Source organism: Psittacula echo (genome assembly GCF_963264785.1).
Source record: "Psittacula echo genome assembly, chromosome: 6".
Taxonomy (NCBI): Eukaryota; Metazoa; Chordata; class Aves; order Psittaciformes; family Psittacidae; genus Psittacula; species Psittacula echo.
The window spans coordinates 55789085-55808233 of record NC_137743.1 but is presented as its reverse complement, the minus strand read 5'-3'; positions in this window follow the sequence as shown (position 1 = coordinate 55808233).

The window sequence follows — 19149 nt, the reverse complement described above, 5'->3', positions numbered from 1 at the left end:
TGTGCAGTGCCGTACTCCTCCTGGTATGCCTTTTGCAGCCGCAATGTCTCTGGACCTGTAGGCTTTGTGGATCTTTGAACCCTAACCCTAACCCTAAACTTTTTGCAAGTCTAATCCTGTGGCTCATGTCTCTACCACCATGGGTGTTCCTCCTGAAAGGTTTTGTAAGGACTACTGTTGGTGAATTGTAGTACTCATCTTGGTATGCCTTTGGCAGCCCCAGTGTCTCTGGACCTGTAGGCTTTGTGGCTTTTTGAAGCCTAAGCCAAGCCCTAACCCCTAACCCCTAATACTGAGGCTTATGTCTTCACCACCATGGGAGTTCCTCATGAGAAAGTTGTTAAAGGACCGATGTTGGTGCAGTGCTGTACTCATCTTGGTATGCCTTTTGCAGCCCCAGTGTCTCTGGACCTGTAGGCTTTGTAGCTCTTTCAACCCGAAGCCTGTCCTGAATGGCACAGGATAATATTGCGTACGCCCCCAGCAGCTTGGGTGTCCCACATGAACAAGTGGTGTAAGGTGCAATGTTTTTGCAGTGCCGTACTCCTCTTGGCATGTGTTTTGCAGCCCCAGGATCTCTGGACCTTTAGGCTTTGTGCATCTTTGAACTTAACCCTAACACTAACCCTAAAGTTTTTGAAACCTGAGTACAGTACTGGCGGATTTTCCGCATGAGAAAGGTGCGCAAGGACCAATGTTTGTGCAGTGCCGTACTCCTCCTGGTATGCCTTTTGCAGCCGCAATGTCTCTGGACCTGTAGGCTTTGTGGATCTTTGAACCCTAACCCTAACCCTAAACTTTTTGAAAGTCTAATCCTGTGGCTCATGTCTCTACCACCATGGGTGTTCCTCCTGAAAGGTTTTGTAAGGACTACTGTTGGTGAATTGTAGTACTCATCTTGGTATGCCTTTTGCAGCCCCAGTGTCTCTGGACCTGTAGGCTTTGTGGCTTTTTGAAGCCTAAGCCAAGCCCTAACCCCTAACCCCTAATACTGAGGCTTATGTCTTCACCACCATGGGAGTTCCTCATGAGAAAGTTGTTAAAGGACCGATGTTGGTGCAGTGCTGTACTCATCTTGGTATGCCTTTTGCAGCCCCAGTGTCTCTGGACCTGTAGGCTTTGTAGCTCTTTCAACCCTAAGCCTGTCCTGAATGGCACAGGATAATATTGCGTACGCCCCCAGCAGCTTGGGTGTCCCATATGAACAAGTGGTGTAAGGTGCAATGTTTTTGCAGTGCCGTACTGCTCTTGGCATGTGTTTTGCAGCCCCAGGATCTCTGGACCTTTAGGCTTTCTGCATCTTTGAACTTAACCCTAACACTAACCCTAAAGTTTTTGAAACCTGAGTACAGTACTGGCGGATTTTCCGCATGAGAAAGGTGCGCAAGGACCAATGTTTGTGCAGTGCCGTACTCCTCCTGGTATGCCTTTTGCAGCCGCAATGTCTCTGGACCTGTAGGCTTTGTGGATCTTTGAACCCTAACCCTAACCCTAACCCTAAACTTTTTGCAAGTCTAATCCTGTGGCTCATGTCTCTACCCCCATGGGTGTTCCTCCTGAAAGGTTTTGTAAGGACTAATGTTGGTGAATTGTAGTACTCATCTTGGTATGCCTTTGGCAGCCCCAGTGTCTCTGGACCTGTAGGCTTTGTGGCTTTTTGAAGCCTAAGCCAAGCCCTAACCCCTAACCCCTAATACTGAGGCTTATGTCTTCACCACCATGGGAGTTCCTCATGAGAAAGTTGTTAAAGGACCGATGTTGGTGCAGTGCTGTACTCATCTTGGTATGCCTTTTGCAGCCCCAGTGTCTCTGGACCTGTAGGCTTTGTAGCTCTTTCAACCCTAAGCCTGTCCTGAATGGCACAGGATAATATTGCGTACGCCCCCAGCAGCTTGGGTGTCCCACATGAACAAGTGGTGTAAGGTGCAATGTTTTTGCAGTGCCGTACTGCTCTTGGCATGTGTTTTGCAGCCCCGGGATCTCTGGACCTTTAAGCTTTGTGCATCTTTGAACTTAACCCTAAATCTAACCCTAAAGTTTTTGAAACCTGAGTACAGTACTGGCGGATTTTCCGCATGAGAAAGGTGCGCAAGGACCAATGTTTGTGCAGTGCCGTACTCCTCCTGGTATGCCTTTTGCAGCCGCAATGTCTCTGGACCTGTAGGCTTTGTGGATCTTTGAACCCTAACCCTAACCCTAAACTTTTTGAAAGTCTAATCCTGTGGCTCATGTCTCTACCACCATGGGTGTTCCTCCTGAAAGGTTTTGTAAGGACTACTGTTGGTGAATTGTAGTACTCATCTTGGTATGCCTTTTGCAGCCCCAGTGTCTCTGGACCTGTAGGCTTTGTGGCTTTTTGAAGCCTAAGCCAAGCCCTAACCCCTAACCCCTAATACTGAGGCTTATGTCTTCACCACCATGGGAGTTCCTCATGAGAAAGTTGTTAAAGGACCGATGTTGGTGCAGTGCTGTACTCATCTTGGTATGCCTTTTGCAGCCCCAGTGTCTCTGGACCTGTAGGCTTTGTAGCTCTTTCAACCCTAAGCCTGTCCTGAATGGCACAGGATAATATTGCGTACGCCCCCAGCAGCTTGGGTGTCCCACATGAACAAGTGGTGTAAGGTGCAATGTTTTTGCAGTGCCGTACTGCTCTTGGCATGTGTTTTGCAGCCCCGGGATCTCTGGACCTTTAAGCTTTGTGCATCTTTGAACTTAACCCTAACACTAGCCCTAAAGTTTTTGAAACCTGAGTACAGTACTGGCGGATTTTCCGCATGAGAAAGGTGCGCAAGGACCAATGTTTGTGCAGTGCCGTACTCCTCCTGGTATGCCTTTTGCAGCCGCAATGTCTCTGGACCTGTAGGCTTTGTGGATCTTTGAACCCTAACCCTAACCCTAAACTTTTTGAAAGTCTAATCCTGTGGCTCATGTCTCTACCACCATGGGTGTTCCTCCTGAAAGGTTTTGTAAGGACTACTGTTGGTGAATTGTAGTACTCATTTTGGTATGCCTTTTGCAGCCCCAGTGTCTCTGGACCTGTAGGCTTTGTGGCTTTTTGAAGCCTAAGCCAAGCCCTAACCCCTAACCCCTAATACTGAGGCTTATGTCTTCACCACCATGGGAGTTCCTCATGAGAAAGTTGTTAAAGGACCGATGTTGGTGCAGTGCTGTACTCATCTTGGTATGCCTTTTGCAGCCCCAGTGTCTCTGGACCTGTAGGCTTTGTAGCTCTTTCAACCCTAAGCCTGTCCTGAATGGCACAGGATAATATTGCGTACGCCCCCAGCAGCTTGGGTGTCCCACATGAACAAGTGGTGTAAGGTGCAATGTTTTTGCAGTGCCGTACTGCTCTTGGCATGTGTTTTGCAGCCCCAGGATCTCTGGACCTTTAGGCTTTCTGCATCTTTGAACTTAACCCTAACAGTAACCCTAAAGTTTTTGAAACCTGAGTACAGTACTGGCGGATTTTCCGCATGAGAAAGGTGCGCAAGGACCAATGTTTGTGCAGTGCCGTACTCCTCCTGGTATGCCTTTTGCAGCCGCAATGTCTCTGGACCTGTAGGCTTTGTGGATCTTTGAACCCTAACCCTAACCCTAACCCTAAACTTTTTGAAAGTCTAATCCTGTGGCTCATGTCTCTACCACCATGGGTGTTCCTCCTGAAAGGTTTTGTAAGGACTAATGTTGGTGAATTGTAGTACTCATCTTGGTATGCCTTTGGCAGCCCCAGTGTCTCTGGACCTGTAGGCTTTGTGGCTTTTTGAAGCCTAAGCCAAGCCCTAACCCCTAACCCCTAATACTGAGGCTTATGTCTTCACCACCATGGGACTTCCTCATGAGAAAGTTGTTAAAGGACCTATGTTGGTGCAGTGCTGTACTCATCTTGGTATGCCTTTTGCAGCCCCAGTGTCTCTGGACCTGTAGGCTTTGTAGCTCTTTCAACCCTAAGCCTGTCCTGAATGGCACAGGATAATATTGCGTACGCCCCCAGCAGCTTGGGTGTCCCACATGAACAAGTGGTGTAAGGTGCAATGTTTTTGCAGTGCCGTACTGCTCTTGGCATGTGTTTTGCAGCCCCAGGATCTCTGGACCTTTAGGCTTTCTGCATCTTTGAACTTAACCCTAACACTAACCCTAAAGTTTTTGAAACCTGAGTACAGTACTGGCGGATTTTCCGCATGAGAAAGGTGCGCAAGGACCAATGTTTGTGCAGTGCCGTACTCCTCCTGGTATGCCTTTTGCAGCCGCAATGTCTCTGGACCTGTAGGCTTTGTGGATCTTTGAACCCTAACCCTAACCCTAACCCTAAACTTTTTGCAAGTCTAATCCTGTGGCTCATGTCTCTACCCCCATGGGTGTTCCTCCTGAAAGGTTTTGTAAGGACTACTGTTCGTGAATTGTAGTACTCATCTTGGTATGCCTTTCGCAGCCCCAGTGTCTCTGGACCTGTAGGCTTTGTGGCTTTTTGAAGCCTAAGCCAAGCCCTAACCCCTAACCCCTAATACTGAGGCTTATGTCTTCACCACCATGGGAGTTCCTCATGAGAAAGTTGTTAAAGGACCTATGTTGGTGCAGTGCTGTACTCATCTTGGTATGCCTTTTGCAGCCCCAGTGTCTCTGGACCTGTAGGCTTTGTAGCTCTTTCAACCCTAAGCCTGTCCTGAATGGCACAGGATAATATTGCGTACGCCCCCAGCAGCTTGGGTGTCCTACATGAACAAGTGGTGTAAGGTGCAATGTTTTTGCAGTGCCGTACTGCTCTTGGCATGTGTTTTGCAGCCCCAGGATCTCTGGACCTTTAGGCTTTGTGCATCTTTGAACTTAACCCTAACTCTAACCCTAAAGTTTTTGAAACCTGAGTACAGTACTGGCGGATTTTCCGCATGAGAAAGGTGCGCAAGGACCAATGTTTGTGCAGTGCCGTACTCCTTCTGGTATGCCTTTTGCAGCCGCAATGTCTCTGGACCTGTAGGCTTTGTGGATCTTTGAACCCTAACCCTAACCCTAACCCTAAACTTTTTGAAAGTCTAATCCTGTGGCTCATGTCTCTACCACCATGGGTGTTCCTCCTGAAAGGTTTTGTAAGGACTAATGTTGGTGAATTGTAGTACTCATCTTGGTATGCCTTTTGCAGCCCCAGTGTCTCTGGACCTGTAGGCTTTGTGGCTTTTTGAAGCCTAAGCCAAGCCCTAACCCCTAACCCCTAATACTGAGGCTTCTGTCTTCACCACCATGGGAGTTCCTCATGAGAAAGTTGTTAAAGGACCGATGTTGGTGCAGTGCTGTACTCATCTTGGTATGCCTTTTGCAGCCCCAGTGTCTCTGGACCTGTAGGCTTTGTAGCTCTTTCAACCCTAAGCCTGTCCTGAATGGCACAGGATAATATTGCGTACGCCCCCAGCAGCTTGGGTGTCCCACATGAACAAGTGGTGTAAGGTGCAATGTTTTTGCAGTGCCGTACTGCTCTTGGCATGTGTTTTGCAGCCCCAGGATCTCTGGACCTTTAGGCTTTCTGCATCTTTGAACTTAACCCTAACACTAACCCTGAAGTTTTTGAAACCTGAGTACAGTACTGGCGGATTTTCCGCATGAGAAAGGTGCGCAAGGACCAATGTTTGTGCAGTGCCGTACTCCTCCTGGTATGCCTTTTGCAGCCGCAATGTCTCTGGACCTGTAGGCTTTGTGGATCTTTGAACCCTAACCCTAACCCTAACCCTAAACTTTTTGGAAGTCTAATCCTGTGGCTCATGTCTCTACCACCATGGGTGTTCCTCATGAAAGGTTTTGTAAGGACTAATGTTGGTGAATTGTAGTACTCATCTTGGTATGCCTTTGGCAGCCCCAGTGTCTCTGGACCTGTAGGCTTTGTGGCTTTTTGAAGCCTAAGCCAAGCCCTAACCCCTAACCCCTAATACTGAGGCTTATGTCTTCACCACCATGGGAGTTCCTCATGAGAAAGTTGTTAAAGGACCGATGTTGGTGCAGTGCTGTACCCATCTTGGTATGCCTTTTGCAGCCCCAGTGTCTCTGGACCTGTAGGCTTTGTAGCTCTTTCAACCCTAAGCCTGTCCTGAATGGCACAGGATAATATTGCGTACGCCCCCAGCAGCTTGGGTGTCCCACATGAACAAGTGGTGTAAGGTGCAATGTTTTTGCAGTGCCGTACTCCTCTTGGCATGTGTTTTGCAGCCCCAGGATCTCTGGACCTCTAGGCTTTGTGCATCTTTGAACTTAACCCTAACACTAACCCTAAAGTTTTTGAAACCTGAGTAGAGTACTGGCGGATTTTCCGCATGAGAAAGGTGCGCAAGGACCAATGTTTGTGCAGTGCCGTACTCCTCCTGGTATGCCTTTTGCAGCCGCAATGTCTCTGGACCTGTAGGCTTTGTGGATCTTTGAACCCTAACCCTAACCCTAACCCTAAACTTTTTGAAAGTCTAATCCTGTGGCTCATGTCTCTACCATCATGGGTGTTCCTCATGAAAGGTTTTGTAAGGACTAATGTTGGTGAATTGTAGTACTCATCTTGGTATGCCTTTGGCAGCCCCAGTGTCTCTGGACCTGTAGGCTTTGTGGCTTTTTGAAGCCTAAGCCAAGCCCTAACCCCTAACCCCTAATACTGAGGCTTCTGTCTTCACCACCATGGGAGTTCCTCATGAGAAAGTTGTTAAAGGACCGATGTTGGTGCAGTGCTGTACTCATCTTGGTATGCCTTTTGCAGCCCCAGTGTCTCTGGACCTGTAGGCTTTGTAGCTCTTTCAACCCTAAGCCTGTCCTGAATGGCACAGGATAATATTGCGTACGCCCCCAGCAGCTTGGGTGTCCCACATGAACAAGTGGTGTAAGGTGCAATGTTTTTGCAGTGCCGTACTGCTCTTGGCATGTGTTTTGCAGCCCCAGGATCTCTGGACCTTTAGGCTTTCTGCATCTTTGAACTTAACCCTAACACTAACCCTAAAGTTTTTGAAACCTGAGTACAGTACTGGCGGATTTTCCGCATGAGAAATGTGGGCAAGGACCAATGTTTGTGCAGTGCCGTACTCCTCCTGGTATGCCTTTTGCAGCCGCAATGTCTCTGGACCTGTAGGCTTTGTGGATCTTTGAACCCTAACCCTAACCCTAACCCTAAACTTTTTGGAAGTCTAATCCTGTGGCTCATGTCTCTACCCCCATGGGTGTTCCTCCTAAAGGTTTTGTAAGGACTAATGTTGGTGAATTGTAGTACTCATCTTGGTATGCCTTTTGCAGCCCCAGTGTCTCTGGACCTGTAGGCTTTGTGGCTTTTTGAAGCCTAAGCCAAGCCCTAACCCCTAACCCCTAATACTGAGGCTTATGTCTTCACCACCATGGGAGTTCCTCATGAGAAAGTTGTTAAAGGACCGATGTTGGTGCAGTGCTGTACTCATCTTGGTATGCCTTTTGCAGCCCCAGTGTCTCTGGACCTGTAGGCTTTGTAGGTCTTTCAACCCTAAGCCTGTCCTGAATGGCACAGGATAATATTACGTACGCCCCCAGCAGCTTGGGTGTCCCACATGAACAAGTGGTGTAAGGTGCAATGTTTTTGCAGTGCCGTACTCCTCTTGGCATGTGTTTTGCAGCCCCGGGATCTCTGGACCTTTAAGCTTTGTGCATCTTTGAACTTAACCCTAAATCTAACCCTAAAGTTTTGGAAACCTGAGTACAGTACTGGCGGATTTTCCGCATGAGAAAGGTGCGCAAGGACCAATGTTTGTGCAGTGCCGTACTCCTCCTGGTATGCCTTTTGCAGCCGCAATGTCTCTGGACCTGTAGGCTTTGTGGATCTTTGAACCCTAACCCTAACCCTAAACTTTTTGAAAGTCTAATCCTGTGGCTCATGTCTCTACCACCATGGGTGTTCCTCATGAAAGGTTTTGTAAGGACTAATGTTGGTGAATTGTAGTACTCATCTTGGTATGCCTTTTGCAGCCCCAGTGTCTCTGGACCTGTAGGCTTTGTGGCTTTTTGAAGCCTAAGCCAAGCCCTAACCCCTAACCCCTAATACTGAGGCTTATGTCTTCACCACCATGGGAGTTCCTCATGAGAAAGTTGTTAAAGGACCGATGTTGGTGCAGTGCTGTACTCATCTTGGTATGCCTTTTGCAGCCCCAGTGTCTCTGGACCTGTAGGCTTTGTAGCTCTTTCAACGCTAAGCCTGTCCTGAATGACACAGGATAATATTGCGTACGCCCCCAGCAGCTTGGGTGTCCCACATGAACAAGTGGTGTAAGGTGCAATGTTTTTGCAGTGCCGTACTCCTCTTGGCATGTGTTTTGCAGCCCCAGGATCTCTGGACCTTTAGGCTTTGTGCATCTTTGAACTTAACCCTAACTCTAACCCTAAAGTTTTTGTAACCTGAGTACAGTACTGGCGGATTTTCCGCATGAGAAAGGTGCGCAAGGACCAATGTTTGTGCAGTGCCGTACTCCTCCTGGTATGCCTTTTGCAGCCGCAATGTCTCTGGACCTGTAGGCTTTGTGGATCTTTGAACCCTAACCCTAACCCTAAACTTTTTGCAAGTCTAATCCTGTGGCTCATGTCTCTACCCCCATGGGTGTTCCTCCTGAAAGGTTTTGTAAGGACTACTGTTGGTGAATTGTAGTACTCATCTTGGTATGCCTTTTGCAGCCCCAGTGTCTCTGGACCTGTAGGCTTTGTGGCTTTTTGAAGCCTAAGCCAAGCCCTAACCCCTAACCCCTAATACTGAGGCTTATGTCTTCACCACCATGGGAGTTCCTCATGAGAAAGTTGTTAAAGGACCTATGTTGGTGCAGTGCTGTACTCATCTTGGTATGCCTTTTGCAGCCCCAGTGTCTCTGGACCTGTAGGCTTTGTAGCTCTTTCAACCCTAAGCCTGTCCTGAATGGCACAGGATAATATTGCGTACGCCCCCAGCAGCTTGGGTGTCCCACATGAACAAGTGGTGTAAGGTGCAATGTTTTTGCAGTGCCGTACTCCTCTTGGCATGTGTTTTGCAGCCCCAGGATCTCTGGACCTCTAGGCTTTGTGCATCTTTGAACTTAACCCTAACACTAACCCTAAAGTTTTTGAAACCTGAGTACAGTACTGGCGGATTTTCCGCATGAGAAAGGTGTGCAAGGACCAATGTTTGTGCAGTGCCGTACTCCTCCTGGTATGCCTTTTGCAGCCGCAATGTCTCTGGACCTGTAGGCTTTGTGGATCTTTGAACCCTAACCCTAACCCTAACCCTAAATTTTTTGAAAGTCTAATCCTGTGGCTCATGTCTCTACCACCATGGGTGTTCCTCCTGAAAGGTTTTGTAAGGACTAATGTTGGTGAATTGTAGTACTCATCTTGGTATGCCTTTTGCAGCCCCAGTGTCTCTGGACCTGTAGGCTTTGTGGCTTTTTGAAGCCTAAGCCAAGCCCTAACCCCTAACCCCTAATACTGAGGCTTATGTCTTCACCACCATGGGAGTTCCTCATGAGAAAGTTGTTAAAGGACCTATGTTGGTGCAGTGCTGTACTCATCTTGGTATGCCTTTTGCAGCCCCAGTGTCTCTGGACCTGTAGGCTTTGTAGCTCTTTCAACCCTAAGCCTGTCCTGAATGGCACAGGATAATATTGCGTACGCCCCCAGCAGCTTGGGTGTCCCACATGAACAAGTGGTGTAAGGTGCAATGTTTTTGCAGTGCCGTACTGCTCTTGGCATGTGTTTTGCAGCCCCAGGATCTCTGGACCTTTAGGCTTTGTGCATCTTTGAACTTAACCCTAACACTAGCCCTAAAGTTTTTGAAACCTGAGTACAGTACTGGCGGATTTTCCGCATGAGAAAGGTGCGCAAGGACCAATGTTTGTGCAGTGCCGTACTCCTCCTGGTATGCCTTTTGCAGCCGCAATGTCTCTGGACCTGTAGGCTTTGTGGATCTTTGAACCCTAACCCTAACCCTAAACTTTTTGCAAGTCTAATCCTGTGGCTCATGTCTCTACCACCATGGGTGTTCCTCCTGAAAGGTTTTGTAAGGACTACTGTTGGTGAATTGTAGTACTCATCTTGGTATGCCTTTTGCAGCCCCAGTGTCTCTGGACCTGTAGGCTTTGTGGCTTTTTGAAGCCTAAGCCAAGCCCTAACCCCTAACCCCTAATACTGAGGCTTATGTCTTCACCACCATGGGAGTTCCTCATGAGAAAGTTGTTAAAGGACCGATGTTGGTGCAGTGCTGTACTCATCTTGGTATGCCTTTTGCAGCCCCAGTGTCTCTGGACCTGTAGGCTTTGTAGCTCTTTCAACCCTAAGCCTGTCCTGAATGGCACAGGATAATATTGCGTACGCCCCCAGCAGCTTGGGTGTCCCATATGAACAAGTGGTGTAAGGTGCAATGTTTTTGCAGTGCCGTACTCCTCTTGGCATGTGTTTTGCAGCCCCAGGATCTCTGGACCTTTAGGCTTTGTGCATCTTTGAACTTAACCCTAACACTAACCCTAAAGTTTTTGAAACCTGAGTACAGTACTGGCGGATTTTCCGCATGAGAAAGGTGCGCAAGGACCAATGTTTGTGCAGTGCCGTACTCCTCCTGGTATGCCTTTTGCAGCCGCAATGTCTCTGGACCTGTAGGCTTTGTGGATCTTTGAACCCTAACCCTAACCCTAACCCTAAACTTTTTGCAAGTCTAATCCTGTGGCTCATGTCTCTACCCCCATGGGTGTTCCTCCTGAAAGGTTTTGTAAGGACTACTGTTGGTGAATTGTAGTACTCATCTTGGTATGCCTTTTGCAGCCCCAGTGTCTCTGGACCTGTAGGCTTTGTGGCTTTTTGAAGCCTAAGCCAAGCCCTAACCCCTAACCCCTAATACTGAGGCTTATGTCTTCACCACCATGGGAGTTCCTCATGAGAAAGTTGTTAAAGGACCGATGTTGGTGCAGTGCTGTACTCATCTTGGTATGCCTTTTGCAGCCCCAGTGTCTCTGGACCTGTAGGCTTTGTAGCTCTTTCAACCCTAAGCCTGTCCTGAATGGCACAGGATAATATTGCGTACGCCCCCAGCAGCTTGGGTGTCCCACATGAACAAGTGGTGTAAGGTGCAATGTTTTTGCAGTGCCGTACTGCTCTTGGCATGTGTTTTGCAGCCCCAGGATCTCTGGACCTTTAGGCTTTGTGCATCTTTGAACTTAACCCTAACACTAACCCTAAAGTTTTTGAAACCTGAGTACAGTACTGGCGGATTTTCCGCATGAGAAAGGTGCGCAAGGACCAATGTTTGTGCAGTGCCGTACTCCTCCTGGTATGCCTTTTGCAGCCGCAATGTCTCTGGACCTGTAGGCTTTGTGGATCTTTGAACCCTAACCCTAACCCTAACCCTAAACTTTTTGCAAGTCTAATCCTGTGGCTCATGTCTCTACCCCCATGGGTGTTCCTCCTGAAAGGTTTTGTAAGGACTAATGTTGGTGAATTGTAGTACTCATCTTGGTATGCCTTTGGCAGCCCCAGTGTCTCTGGACCTGTAGGCTTTGTGGCTTTTTGAAGCCTAAGCCAAGCCCTAACCCCTAACCCCTAATACTGAGGCTTATGTCTTCACCACCATGGGAGTTCCTCATGAGAAAGTTGTTAAAGGACCGATGTTGGTGCAGTGCTGTACTCATCTTGGTATGCCTTTTGCAGCCCCAGTGTCTCTGGACCTGTAGGCTTTGTAGCTCTTTCAACCCTAAGCCTGTCCTGAATGGCACAGGATAATATTGCGTACGCCCCCAGCAGCTTGGGTGTCCCACATGAACAAGTGGTGTAAGGTGCAATGTTTTTGCAGTGCCGTACTGCTCTTGGCATGTGTTTTGCAGCCCCGGGATCTCTGGACCTTTAAGCTTTGTGCATCTTTGAACTTAACCCTAACACTAGCCCTAAAGTTTTTGAAACCTGAGTACAGTACTGGCGGATTTTCCGCATGAGAAAGGTGCGCAAGGACCAATGTTTGTGCAGTGCCGTACTCCTCCTGGTATGCCTTTTGCAGCCGCAATGTCTCTGGACCTGTAGGCTTTGTGGATCTTTGAACCCTAACCCTAACCCTAAACTTTTTGAAAGTCTAATCCTGTGGCTCATGTCTCTACCCCCATGGGTGTTCCTCCTGAAAGGTTTTGTAAGGACTACTGTTGGTGAATTGTAGTACTCATCTTGGTATGCCTTTTGCAGCCCCAGTGTCTCTGGACCTGTAGGCTTTGTGGCTTTTTGAAGCCTAAGCCAAGCCCTAACCCCTAACCCCTAATACTGAGGCTTATGTCTTCACCACCATGGGAGTTCCTCATGAGAAAGTTGTTAAAGGACCGATGTTGGTGCAGTGCTGTACTCATCTTGGTATGCCTTTTGCAGCCCCAGTGTCTCTGGACCTGTAGGCTTTGTAGCTCTTTCAACCCTAAGCCTGTCCTGAATGGCACAGGATAATATTGCGTACGCCCCCAGCAGCTTGGGTGTCCCACATGAACAAGTGGTGTAAGGTGCAATGTTTTTGCAGTGCCGTACTGCTCTTGGCATGTGTTTTGCAGCCCCAGGATCTCTGGACCTTTAGGCTTTGTGCATCTTTGAACTTAACCCTAACACTAACCCTAAAGTTTTTGAAACCTGAGTACAGTACTGGCGGATTTTCCGCATGAGAAAGGTGCGCAAGGACCAATGTTTGTGCAGTGCCGTACTCCTCCTGGTATGCCTTTTGCAGCCGCAATGTCTCTGGACCTGTAGGCTTTGTGGATCTTTGAACCCTAACCCTAACCCTAAACTTTTTGAAAGTCTAATCCTGTGGCTCATGTCTCTACCACCATGGGTGTTCCTCCTGAAAGGTTTTGTAAGGACTACTGTTGGTGAATTGTAGTACTCATCTTGGTATGCCTTTTGCAGCCCCAGTGTCTCTGGACCTGTAGGCTTTGTGGCTTTTTGAAGCCTAAGCCAAGCCCTAACCCCTAACCCCTAATACTGAGGCTTATGTCTTCACCACCATGGGAGTTCCTCATGAGAAAGTTGTTAAAGGACCGATGTTGGTGCAGTGCTGTACTCATCTTGGTATGCCTTTTGCAGCCCCAGTGTCTCTGGACCTGTAGGCTTTGTAGCTCTTTCAACCCTAAGCCTGTCCTGAATGGCACAGGATAATATTGCGTACGCCCCCAGCAGCTTGGGTGTCCCATATGAACAAGTGGTGTAAGGTGCAATGTTTTTGCAGTGCCGTACTCCTCTTGGCATGTGTTTTGCAGCCCCAGGATCTCTGGACCTTTAGGCTTTGTGCATCTTTGAACTTAACCCTAACTCTAACCCTAAAGTTTTTGAAACCTGAGTACAGTACTGGCGGATTTTCCGCATGAGAAAGGTGCGCAAGGACCAATGTTTGTGCAGTGCCGTACTCCTCCTGGTATGCCTTTTGCAGCCGCAATGTCTCTGGACCTGTAGGCTTTGTGGATCTTTGAACCCTAACCCTAACCCTAACCCTAAACTTTTTGCAAGTCTAATCCTGTGGCTCATGTCTCTACCCCCATGGGTGTTCCTCCTGAAAGGTTTTGTAAGGACTAATGTTGGTGAATTGTAGTACTCATCTTGGTATGCCTTTTGCAGCCCCAGTGTCTCTGGACCTGTAGGCTTTGTGGCTTTTTGAAGCCTAAGCCAAGCCCTAACCCCTAACCCCTAATACTGAGGCTTATGTCTTCACCACCATGGGAGTTCCTCATGAGAAAGTTGTTAAAGGACCGATGTTGGTGCAGTGCTGTACTCATCTTGGTATGCCTTTTGCAGCCCCAGTGTCTCTGGACCTGTAGGCTTTGTAGCTCTTTCAACCCTAAGCCTGTCCTGAATGGCACAGGATAATATTGCGTACGCCCCCAGCAGCTTGGGTGTCCCACATGAACAAGTGGTGTAAGGTGCAATGTTTTTGCAGTGCCGTACTGCTCTTGGCATGTGTTTTGCAGCCCCGGGATCTCTGGACCTTTAAGCTTTGTGCATCTTTGAACTTAACCCTAACACTAGCCCTAAAGTTTTTGAAACCTGAGTACAGTACTGGCGGATTTTCCGCATGAGAAAGGTGCGCAAGGACCAATGTTTGTGCAGTGCCGTACTCCTCCTGGTATGCCTTTTGCAGCCGCAATGTCTCTGGACCTGTAGGCTTTGTGGATCTTTGAACCCTAACCCTAACCCTAAACTTTTTGAAAGTCTAATCCTGTGGCTCATGTCTCTACCACCATGGGTGTTCCTCCTGAAAGGTTTTGTAAGGACTACTGTTGGTGAATTGTAGTACTCATCTTGGTATGCCTTTGGCAGCCCCAGTGTCTCTGGACCTGTAGGCTTTGTGGCTTTTTGAAGCCTAAGCCAAGCCCTAACCCCTAACCCCTAATACTGAGGCTTCTGTCTTCACCACCATGGGAGTTCCTCATGAGAAAGTTGTTAAAGGACCGATGTTGGTGCAGTGCTGTACTCATCTTGGTATGCCTTTTGCAGCCCCAGTGTCTCTGGACCTGTAGGCTTTGTAGCTCTTTCAACCCTAAGCCTGTCCTGAATGGCACAGGATAATATTACGTACGCCCCCAGCAGCTTGGGTGTCCCACATGAACAAGTGGTGTAAGGTGCAATGTTTTTGCAGTGCCGTACTCCTCTTGGCATGTGTTTTGCAGCCCCAGGATCTCTGGACCTTTAGGCTTTGTGCATCTTTGAACTTAACCCTAACACTAACCCTAAAGTTTTTGAAACCTGAGTACAGTACTGGCGGATTTTCCGCATGAGAAAGGTGCGCAAGGACCAATGTTTGTGCAGTGCCGTACTCCTCCTGGTATGCCTTTTGCAGCCGCAATGTCTCTGGACCTGTAGGCTTTGTGGATCTTTGAACCCTAACCCTAACCCTAACCCTAAACTTTTTGGAAGTCTAATCCTGTGGCTCATGTCTCTACCCCCATGGGTGTTCCTCCTGAAAGGTTTTGTAAGGACTAATGTTGGTGAATTGTAGTACTCATCTTGGTATGCCTTTTGCAGCCCCAGTGTCTCTGGACCTGTAGGCTTTGTGGCTTTTTGAAGCCTAAGCCAAGCCCTAACCCCTAACCCCTAATACTGAGGCTTATGTCTTCACCACCATGGGAGTTCCTCATGAGAAAGTTGTTAAAGGACCGATGTTGGTGCAGTGCTGTACTCATCTTGGTATGCCTTTTGCAGCCCCAGTGTCTCTGGACCTGTAGGCTTTGTAGCTCTTTCAACCCTAAGCCTGTCCTGAATGGCACAGGATAATATTGCGTACGCCCCCAGCAGCTTGGGTGTCCCACATGAACAAGTGGTGTAAGGTGCAATGTTTTTGCAGTGCCGTACTGCTCTTGGCATGTGTTTTGCAGCCCCGGGATCTCTGGACCTTTAAGCTTTGTGCATCTTTGAACTTAACCCTAACACTAGCCCTAAAGTTTTTGAAACCTGAGTACAGTACTGGCGGATTTTCCGCATGAGAAAGGTGCGCAAGGGCCAATGTTTGTGCAGTGCCGTACTCCTCCTGGTATGCCTTTTGCAGCCGCAATGTCTCTGGACCTGTAGGCTTTGTGGATCTTTGAACCCTAACCCTAACCCTAAACTTTTTGCAAGTCTAATCCTGTGGCTCATGTCTCTACCACCATGGGTGTTCCTCCTGAAAGGTTTTGTAAGGACTACTGTTGGTGAATTGTAGTACTCATCTTGGTATGCCTTTTGCAGCCCCAGTGTCTCTGGACCTGTAGGCTTTGTGGCTTTTTGAAGCCTAAGCCAAGCCCTAACCCCTAACCCCTAATACTGAGGCTTATGTCTTCACCACCATGGGAGTTCCTCATGAGAAAGTTGTTAAAGGACCGATGTTGGTGCAGTGCTGTACTCATCTTGGTATGCCTTTTGCAGCCCCAGTGTCTCTGGACCTGTAGGCTTTGTAGCTCTTTCAACCCTAAGCCTGTCCTGAATGGCACAGGATAATATTGCGTACGCCCCCAGCAGCTTGGGTGTCCCACATGAACAAGTGGTGTAAGGTGCAATGTTTTTGCAGTGCCGTACTCCTCTTGGCATGTGTTTTGCAGCCCCAGGATCTCTGGACCTTTAGGCTTTGTGCATCTTTGAACTTAACCCTAACTCTAACCCTAAAGTTTTTGAAACCTGAGTACAGTACTGGCGGATTTTCCGCATGAGAAAGGTGCGCAAGGACCAATGTTTGTGCAGTGCCGTACTCCTCCTGGTATGCCTTTTGCAGCCGCAATGTCTCTGGACCTGTAGGCTTTGTGGATCTTTGAACCCTAACCCTAACCCTAAACTTTTTGAAAGTCTAATCCTGTGGCTCATGTCTCTACCACCATGGGTGTTCCTCATGAAAGGTTTTGTAAGGACTACTGTTGGTGAATTGTAGTACTCATCTTGGTATGCCTTTTGCAGCCCCAGTGTCTCTGGACCTGTAGGCTTTGTGGCTTTTTGAAGCCTAAGCCAAGCCCTAACCCCTAACCCCTAATACTGAGGCTTATGTCTTCACCACCATGGGAGTTCCTCATGAGAAAGTTGTTAAAGGACCGATGTTGGTGCAGTGCTGTACTCATCTTGGTATGCCTTTTGCAGCCCCAGTGTCTCTGGACCTGTAGGCTTTGTAGCTCTTTCAACCCTAAGCCTGTCCTGAATGGCACAGGATAATATTGCGTACGCCCCCAGCAGCTTGGGTGTCCCACATGAACAAGTGGTGTAAGGTGCAATGTTTTTGCAGTGCCGTACTCCTCTTGGCATGTGTTTTGCAGCCCCAGGATCTCTGGACCTTTAGGCTGTGTGCATCTTTGAACTTAACCCTAACTCTAACCCTAAAGTTTTTGAAACCTGAGTACAGTACTGGCGGATTTTCCGCATGAGAAAGGTGCGCAAGGACCAATGTTTGTGCAGTGCCGTACTCCTCCTGGTATGCCTTTTGCAGCCGCAATGTCTCTGGACCTGTAGGCTTTGTGGACCTTTGAACCCTAACCCTAACCCTAACCCTAAACTTTTTGCAAGTCTAATCCTGTGGCTCATGTCTCTACCACCATGGGTGTTCCTCATGAAAGGTTTTGTAAGGACTAATGTTGGTGAACTGTAGTACTCATCTTGGTATGCCTTTTGCAGCCCCAGTGTCTCTGGACCTGTAGGCTTTGTGGCTTTTTGAAGCCTAAGCCAAGCCCTAACCCCTAACCCCTAATACTGAGGCTTATGTCTTCACCACCATGGGAGTTCCTCATGAGAAAGTTGTTAAAGGACCGATGTTGGTGCAGTGCTGTACTCATCTTGGTATGCCTTTTGCAGCCCCAGTGTCTCTGGACCTGTAGGCTTTGTGGCTTTTTGAAGCCTAAGCCAAGCCCTAACCCCTAACCCCTAATACTGAGGCTTATGTCTTCACCACCATGGGAGTTCCTCATGAGAAAGTTGTTAAAGGACCGATGTTGGTGCAGTGCTGTACTCATCTTGGTATGCCTTTTGCAGCCCCAGTGTCTCTGGACCTGTAGGCTTTGTAGCTCTTTCAACCCTAAGCCTGTCCTGAATGGCACAGGATAATATTGCGTACGCCCCCAGCAGCTTGGGTGTCCCACATGAACAAGTGGTGTAAGGTGCAATGTTTTTGCAGTGCCGTACTGCTCTTGGCATGTGTTTTGCAGCCCCAGGATCTCTGGACCTTTAGGCTTTGTGCCTCTTTGAACTTAACCCTAACTCTAACTTTAAAGTTTTTGAAACCTGAGTACAGTACTGGCGGATTTTCCGCATGAGAAAGGTGCGCAAGGACCAATGTTTGTGCAGTGCCGTACTCCTCCTGGTATGCCTTTTGCAGCCGCAATGTCTCTGGACCTGTAGGCTTTGTGGATCTTTGAACCCTAACCCTAACCCTAACCCTAAACTTTTTGCAAGTCTAATCCTGTGGCTCATGTCTCTACCACCATGGGTGTTCCTCATGAAAGGTTTTGTAAGGACTAATGTTGGTGAATTGTAGTACTCATCTTGGTATGCCTTTTGCAGCCCCAGTGTCTCTGGACCTGTAGGCTTTGTGGCTTTTTGAAGCCTAAGCCAAGCCCTAACCCCTAACCCCTAATACTGAGGCTTATGTCTTTACCACCATGGGAGTTCCTCATGAGAAAGTTGTTAAAGGACCGATGTTGGTGCAGTGCTGTACTCATCTTGGTATGCCTTTTGCAGCCCCAGTGTCTCTGGACCTGTAGGCCTTGTAGCTCTTTCAACGCTAAGCCTGTCCTGAATGGCACAGGATAATATTGCGTACGCCCCCAGCAGCTTGGGTGTCCCACATGAACAAGTGGTGTAAGGTGCAATGTTTTTGCAGTGCCGTACTGCTCTTGGCATGTGTTTTGCAGCCCCAGGATCTCTGGACCTTTAGGCTTTCTGCATCTTTGAACTTAACCCTAACACTAACCCTAAAGTTTTTGAAACCTGAGTACAGTACTGGCGGATTTTCCGCATGAGAAAGGTGCGCAAGGACCAATGTTTGTGCAGTGCCGTACTCCTCCTGGTATGCCTTTTGCAGCCGCAATGTCTCTGGACCTGTAGGCTTTGTGGATCTTTGAACCCTAACCCTAACCCTAACCCTAAATTTTTTGAAAGTCTAATCCTGTGGCTCATGTCTCTACCACCATGGGTGTTCCTCATGAAAGGTTTTGTAAGGACTAATGTTGGTGAATTGTAGTACTCATCTTGGTATGCCTTTTGCAGCCCCAGTGTCTCTGGACCTGTAGGCTTTGTGGCTTTTTGAAGCCTAAGCCAAGCCCTAACCCCTAACCCCTAATACTGAGGCTTATGTCTTCACCACCATGGGAGTTCCTCATGAGAAAGTTGTTAAAGGACCGATGTTGGTGCAGTGCTGTACTCATCTTGGTATGCCTTTTGCAGCCCCAGTGTCTCTGGACCTGTAGGCTTTGTAGCTCTTTCAACCCTAAGCCTGTCCTGAATGGCACAGGATAATATTACGTACGCCCCCAGCAGCTTGGGTGTCCCACATGAACAAGTGGTGTAAGGTGCAATGTTTTTGCAGTGCCGTACTCCTCTTGGCATGTGTTTTGCAGCCCCAGGATCTCTGGACCTTTAAGCTTTGTGCATCTTTGAACTTAACCCTAACTCTAACCCTAAAGTTTTTGAAACCTGAGTACAGTACTGGCGGATTTTCCGCATGAGAAAGGTGCGCAAGGACCAATGTTTGTGCAGTGC